We start from the raw sequence: 8,430 nt of genomic DNA on the forward strand, positions 1-8,430 counted from the left end.
AGCTTCCCAAAGTAAGTTTCAGGCTCAGTTGTTTTTAATATATTATAGTTCAAATAAGTTTGCAAAAAGTTGTAAATAAATACTGTTCTTAAAATTTTTGTAAACTCGACATTTTCATTCTGATCCTGATTAAAAAATTTTAGCGTACTACTCCATAGTTTTCATTTTGTTGGTTTGTGTACTTTTTTCAGTGAGATACCTTTAATGTAGTTGTCCTCTTTAGCTATATTCCTCCTAGGCTGTAGCTATATAGCTATATATAGCTATATTCCTCTTAGGCCACTTTCCTTTAGTCCACCCTCTTTAGCTATATTCCTCCTAGGTTACTTTCCTTTAGTCCACCCTCTTTAGCTATATTCCTCCTAGGCCACTTTCCTTTAGTCCACCCTCTTTAGCTATATTCCTTTTAGGCCACTTTCCTTTAGTCCACCCTCTTTAGCTATATTCCTCCTAGGTTACTGTCCTTTAGTCCACCCTCTTTAGCTTTATTCCTCCTAGGTTACTTTCCTTTAGTCCACCCTCTTTAGCTATATTCCTCCTAGGTTACTTACCTTTAGTCCACCCTCTTTAGCTATATTCCTCCTAGGTTACTTTCCTTTAGTCCACCCTCTTTAGCTATATTCCTCCTAGGTTACTTTCCTTTAGTCCACCCTCTTTAGCTATATTTCTCCTAAGTTACTTTCCTTTAGTTCACCCTTTTCGCATTTTATCTGAAGTTAAAACCTTTTTGGTTTACCCCTTTTTGCCCACTTTTCATTTATTCAGTTTCTTTTTCGCTTTTACTTTTGCCTACCAATCTTTAGTTACTACACCTACTTGTGATTCATGTAATGCGTTACAAAGCTTTCCAATACGCCAGTCAAGCAAATTATGAACTTAATAAACTAATTTGTACGAAAATATTTACTATTATTACAACTACGTTAGCTGATAAAATTAGGGAGGGTTTTTCAAGGCATGAAAATTGAACAAAATTATTTTATGGTAGACACATCATATTTTAGAGGGAACAAATTAAGATCATTTAAAAGTTTAAACAGTTTGGTGTCTTCGAGTATTTACTTAAACTAGATTACAAATTGCTGTCAGGTGCTTCCAAATACCCTATGTATGTGAGGTGTGCATAAAAAGCAAATTTATAGTGTCCTAACCTGCAGCCACATAGTCCAACCATATTAAAAAGAATACAGTAGTTGTAGCAAAAATGGATAAGCCAACTTTTTGTCATTAACGAAATGGAAAGTAGTTGCACTTCAAAAGGGTCAAAGTATCATTAAAAACAACACCTTTAAATTTTCATAGATAAAGTTACAATGATGGACTGCTTGCAGTATAACAGACATTAAAATACTAAAATTGCGTTCAAAAATCTTATTCATACTATTTTGTTAGCCTCATAAGGTAAAAAAAGTCTATTACATAACATTGAAAGTGGTGTGTAAAGGCTAACTCTAAGTGTATAGGAAAGTGTCCTTGGCATCAGCAATTTCGCATCAAATACTTCAAACGTTAGTAAGAAATTACTTCAAACGTTAGTATATATATATATATATATATATATATATATATATATATATATATAGTACTTTATTGGCAATAATTTCATTTCGCAAATAGACATGTTTTTTAAATTAGGCAATCAAAGAATCCTTGTGAAACCATAAGGATTGAAGTTCTTGCTACTGAGTTTAGTTACTATAGCGGATACATCATATGTGTTCTGCTACTCGTCAACAAAAGTTTCATGTGATGGTTTCTGAATAAAAACTGTATCTAAGGAGTAGGAGTGAATGGTCTTTTTGTGGTGTATAAAACACTTCTTTATTTTCTAGTTTTTCCAATACATCAAACTGGCTATCAGGGTCTATAGGTGATCTAAAGGAAGCATTGCTAGATCTGTCTAGCATGTATTAGATTTTATATTGAAAACCTATCAATGATAAAGCATAAATCTGGAGTCATTGAGCGATCATAGTAGGGATTTTATATATTTCACTATAGTAATGAGTGGATCATGGCCTGTGTGTAGCACAAATTTATGTTCTTATATAATTGACAAAACTTGGTTAGATGGTAGATTGACTTTTTCGTGCTTTTGTTCTTATGAACTTTTATAAGTGTTTTAGAACCATAAGAATTTGGGTTTTATAACAGCTATTCAAGTGGCACCAATGTGCTTTGAAGTGGTATCAGTACCAATTAGATTAGTTGTTGATTTACCGTAGTGCACTAAAAAGTAGCCTTTTTAATTTCAATTTTTAATAGCTAAGAATACATTTTGCCATTCACTTGTTACTGCATAAAATTTTATCATTGGGAAAAGCATACAGTACAGCTGTTTGTTCGCCATTCTGGAGATAAAGCGATTGTAACATGTAAATTTTTTTAAGGAGAGCTTTCATTTGTCATATATCTTGGTTTACCTTGTTTGTCTATGTCCTAGATATCTCTATAAAGTATGCAAAAGTTGAAACTTTTTGAGGTTTACTGAAAAGCCAAGTTCTTGCAGTTTAGTTAGCAAACTATTAAAATTGACCAAGTGATCATGTTTTGTCTTACCTGTTGTTTTGCTAAGTTTATGATCTGTATGCTATTTTTAACTAGGATTAGATTGGTTACTGTAGACAACTGTCATTCTAAAGCTATTATATTTAGTCGGTAAACGCTGAGCTAGCAGGTAAAAATCTTTAAACAAGTGCATAGAAATTTTAAGACTCAATTGACTAGACGTTAAGCTTAAAATAGATAAATGCAGTAAGGTGACGTGCAATGTAATTATAATACTGCGATGATGAACTGCTAATAAATTCTTGTGAGCAAGCATGAAAGATTATTACTGAACGGTCATCAGATGTGCTTTCGTTGAATGAACTCAAGTGTGTCTGTATGTGTGCTAATTATCTGAAGAGCTGCCCAAAAAATGAAGAGGAAAGTATGGTTGTTTCTTCTTCGGGTTGGATGTTATCTGTAAAATCAAAAGAGGAATAATAAATGCTTTTTCTCAGCTTTGAACAGAAATCTCAGCTTGAAATACAAAGTTAGCTAGTCTATTGAGCATAGCTTCCATAATGTTTACAAGTTCAACGTCATTTTCAGACTCATATCTTTTAAGTACATTTAGAAATTTCTTACTAACGTTTGAAGTATTTGATGCGAAATTGCTGATGCCAAGGACACTTTCCTATACACTTAGAGTTAGCCTTTACACACCACTTTCAATGTTATGTAATAGACTTTTTTTACCTTATGAGGCTAACAAAATAGTATGAATAAGATTTTTGAACGCAATTTTAGTATTTTAATGTCTGTTATACTGCAAGCAGTCCATCATTGTAACTTTATCTATATTTGAAGTATTTATTCAGTATATTTGAAGTATATACTGAATAAATACTTAACAAGTATTTATTCAGCCCTACAATTGGTATTTTTTGTTATTTTGTCACGAGTACCTCTCCAGTGTAAGTATGTGAAATGTAAAATTGCTGTAATAGTTAACTCTATTGATGCATTCATTTAGCCTCAGCATATCTATGTCCTGACTATCATTCTACGAATAAAGTAGTAATTTAAATTTCCTCAAGCAATAATAAATTTTGTACTTTTTAAACCCTTGTGAAAAGCCTTTTTAAATAGTTTAGACTACAGTTAGGTGAACATGTCGCAAAAATATTATAGATCGTTATACCATGCTATCTACTACATTAAGACTTTGTTGAGTGTTTCTAATGTATCGTAGATTTTTCCCTCTTATTTGCTTCTTTTAGACAAGTACGTAAGTTTGTGAATGTAAAATTATTCCTGCCGTCAACTCACTGTTGGCAAAAAGTTCAACTCATTGTATTGCGGTGTGACGTTTCATCATTACTCAGTTGCCATAAAGCTTTTATGTCCACTAGAGAGTTTGAGTCGTTTTTAAGCAGTTTATTAGGTCATTTGAGAATTTAATAGTAAAAAGCCAAATCAGTCTACGCTTTAGAACAAGTCAAAAAGTATGCATGCTTGGTTATTGATTGATGTTAAATTGTATGTAAGATGTTCAATACAAAAAGGCTGATGAGTTTAATAAATGCATTTAATCAAATCAATTAAGCGCTTAATGCGTGTCATGTGAAACTTTTGAAATTCTATTAAATTGAATTGTGTCATATCCGGCCACGATGTCAACTTCCGTTTGGGATTCCATGGAAAATTCCCATATCAGACAAAAAAACCAGTAATGTTATATAAAAAGTACTTGCAATGGGTGTGTTCATTTTAAAGGAGGTTCTCAGGTAGGCAATTAAACTTAGTAGATAACAGAGTCTTTACAACAACTTAACAACTTAATTTACGGTAACTTAAGAATAGCAGTCTGAATGTTTAACGTGTTACCACTAGTAGATATTTCTAGCAAGTCTGTAAGTACATGCGACTTTTAAAATTGCTCTGCTTTGTAAATATGAAAGCTTTATATGGTGTGGAAGATTTATATAAATCTTTTAATAGTTTTAAAATCTTCTACAACTTGAGAGAGTAAAAAATATGATTAATGTTAGTATAGCTGGTCTTTTCAGAGAACAGTACTTTATGTAGGTCTATAGTAAGCGAATTATATATGCATATAAGTGCATATATGATATTGCTGATGTTTGGTAGATAATGTATTTTATATTTCTTTTGCTTTTTGTATTTATAGTATACTAATGCCACCGTGGCTAAAAATAGAATGGGATAAGCATACTGAATAATGGGAAATCAGTCGGTCAAGACAAAGAATTCAAAGGAAATAAGAAGGTAACAGACAACATTGGAAATTGTAATGTTTATTAAAATTGTAGTATATCATGATATGTTAATTTTATGTGATTTAAACAACTCAATGGTGTTAACCAATTATATAGATTTGAAATATAAAGGTCAGTACAATGTATATACAAGTTGAAAGGTCTTATAACCAGCCTTAGCCTGGGGCCTGAATACTCATCATAAAGTTTCTGTAGCTAATTTAAACAAATTAAAAGTATTCACCTCATGAGCTTGTCTTATTACCAAATGCAAGAGAATTTAAAACAAGCTGATGTACTACAGAAATGTTTTTAAGAATATTATGTTTTATAAGTTGGACATTCTGACATAAAAAGGCTGATCATTGAATATATACGTATACTAGCCAAATGCCTTTGCACGGGTAATAAAATAATTACCCAATCAAATTGAGTGGCTTAACTCGCTAGCTAGTAGCTAGTAGCCTAAATCTTTACTAAACCAGTGTTTGGAGCCAGCATAATAATCATTACATTATGCGTACGATCAACTGCGCTAGTTAATAACCCCAAGCGCTTTAACCTTGAGTATTTTAATCGATCTAATAAATTTCATCACAATCATTCATGGTTACAGTCAGTTGAATGATTGTACTGTAATGATATAGATCACTGATATTCAGATCTAGAGGTTTCAGGATCAAATCCTCTGTGAAGCAGATTTTTTATTGCTAGATTTTAATCACTATAGCTGAATTCATGAACAACAGACCAACAAACAATATATAAACATTGATATTTATGTTCATAGAAGATGGAAAAAGTAGATAGCATAGATACATGAATATTTACATAGACTATAGACTAGGAGCTCGTTCAGTGTGTTATTATTAGTCTAAGAATTCTGGGTAATTAATGTAAGGCTGACCTGATATACTAATTAGTGAGATAATTTTGAGAAGTGCCATGCATATTTACACCATGGGTGTTTTATTAACTTGTAATAACCATTTCCTTTCAAAACATCTTAACTTTTTTAATTCACTGTGCTACATTATAGTTTACCGTAACAAAACAGTAAGACAGAAGTTCTCTTTATCAACCATTGTAAAAATCAAAATCAAGTAAACTGGCTGAAGAGATGGCTTGTGTAATAGTTAGATGACGAGAATGTCGCTATCTATATTAAGGAATCTAGTAGTTCTGATATGCTACTATTAATTCATGCGCTAGTGAAAGTACCATCTATTATTGTAGCACTCTTAAAAGCAATAGTTTTGGCTTTTAAAAAATCTTTCAACTGTAATATTGAAAGTAACGTCTATCATTGTAGCATTCCTACTGGTAACAGTTTCGGTTTTTAAAAAAATCTCTCAACTGTCATACTTTTTTTAGTGAAGACAGTGCCGGTAACCTTGGCAAACCTGGAAAGCACCGCAGCCGTAAGAATAAAGATGAAAGCAAACATAGTCTGCATGGGCGAAAAGAAATTCAGGGCGGTCAACAAGGGTATGTTGGTGTTCTTTTTTCTGAATTTCATAATAGCTGACAGAAAATAACAAACTATTATAAAGCATTTAAAATTGTAATTGAATTAATCAAGAAAATTCTGAGAAAGTAAGCAGTAAGATAATGTTGGTTTATATTTCTGTACACAAGTGTTATACCTTATGTTGTACATTATGTCAAAAAACAGTTTTTTTATTTGTGGAGAGTATCATACTTGAGTGATTACAGTATTACTATGCATTTAGAGTAAAATGAAACTACTATGTTATGCAGAAAATGAGCTACTGATGTTCATTTAAACTCAAATGAAACTGCCATGTTACATAAACAAAATCCACTGCTGTGTATTTAAACTAAAATGAAACTTCTATGTTACATAAAAAAACTACTGCTGTGTATTTAAACTAAAATGAAACTACTATGCTACATAGATATACAATTATTGCTTTACAATTCAACTAAAACAAAACTACCTTGTTATGTACAAAATCCACTGCGGTACATCTATGTATACAAATCTGTGTGTTTGTTTTTTTTGTGCCCAGGTATAGCAATTAAAATCTAGCAATGAAAAATTCACACAGCACTGGAATTGATCTCAGGATCTCTAGATCTAGAGACAGCAAACTTAACCATTAAGCCACACAGAATACAATGAATTCATTGGGTTAATAGTCATTACATTGGTTAAGATACTCACCTTTGAAGCACTTGCTTGGAGTTAATAACTAGCGCTGTAGATTGTTACACATGTTGATTGTTGAGCTTGCCTAACACTTGGGTATTGTTTTAGTAAAAATTTTAATAAAGAACTAGTTTTCTAGGTAAGTTACTTAAATTCATTAGGTAATAATTATATTACCTGTGCAACACCAGGCATTCAGCTAGCTCACACTAAAAAGGAAAGCAGTGGCTGTATAAGACCTAACTTATTGGGCTATATCTATATTACAGGTCTGTAGATGAATCTCGTAGTGCTACTAGTCATTCAGAAAAAACGACAAATGTATGTAGTAGACCTCAACCAGACTCGATTGACTTTGACGACAATCCTTGGGTGAGAAAGCGATCAGCGCATGCGGCAGATCGCACTGGCAGATCAAGACAACCACTCTCTAAAAGCAGATAAAACTAACTAAGTTTGGAGATATAATGAGGGAACATTATTGTGAATGAAGCACATAGGAACTAGAACAAAATCAGTTGAAAGTAACAGCTTAGTATATGCCGATTGATCAATACAACAACAATAAATAATCATTAACAAATAAAGCAATCAACTTCCTAACAACAAAATCGCATTCTCAATTGCATACATTTCACGCTGTATAAAGCATTCTTTAAAAAATGGTTGACCATTTTGTTTGATAATTTTGTGACTGACTCTTTTTAAGTTCTAGTTTTTACAACCGCAGTAAATATACATCAGTGTAGCAAGTAAACAAGTTCTAAACAAGATGATCTGATTTCAATCAGCTCTCTAGTTATATCATTTAACTGATTTGCAAAGGTAGCAAATTGATTTGTGGTACAATATTTGAAATAATGTTTGGCAGAGAGTCTATCTTGGAATCAGTCAATGAAGATGAAGAAGCACCAGTAGGAAAGAGCTAGGCGGACATCCAAAAGGCTATTGCCGAAAGAAACCCCTTAGAGGGATTTGAGAGATACAGGTGCTCTTGGCTATGCAGAACATTGTTTACCAACGCGAACACTAAAGGCATACCACTAGATTGAATTGATTTCTATTTGCCTAGCTTAATTTTTTGAAATGACTCATGGAATTCTTCACGCATTTGCGAAACTAAATCGATTAGCTAATAATCAATTGAAATTTATAATGCATTCTTCTTGCTAGGAGCCAGCTTTAATTTGGTATAAGGAAGTTAGCGTACAGGCTGATACTGATTACAAAACATGTTTTTATAGGGCTAAAAATTTTCTTGTTCGTTTAAATTTTAGGGCAGACTATGCAGCCCCTCTCAGATCAGCATCTGCTTCTGACCTAAGGTAAATTGTGATTAATCGCAATGCTTTATCTAAAGGAGTGCCAAGTTTATACACTTGTCAATTATATATAAACAAAGCATCTCATTTGGTAAGTTATTTCTTTTGCAGAAACTCATCCTTACCTGCTCTTGTAAGTGCTCAAGCTTTGGCACATGGCAACAGGTAT

Source organism: Watersipora subatra, chromosome 7, assembly GCF_963576615.1.
Source record: "Watersipora subatra chromosome 7, tzWatSuba1.1, whole genome shotgun sequence".
NCBI lineage: Eukaryota > Metazoa > Bryozoa > Gymnolaemata > Cheilostomatida > Watersiporidae > Watersipora > Watersipora subatra.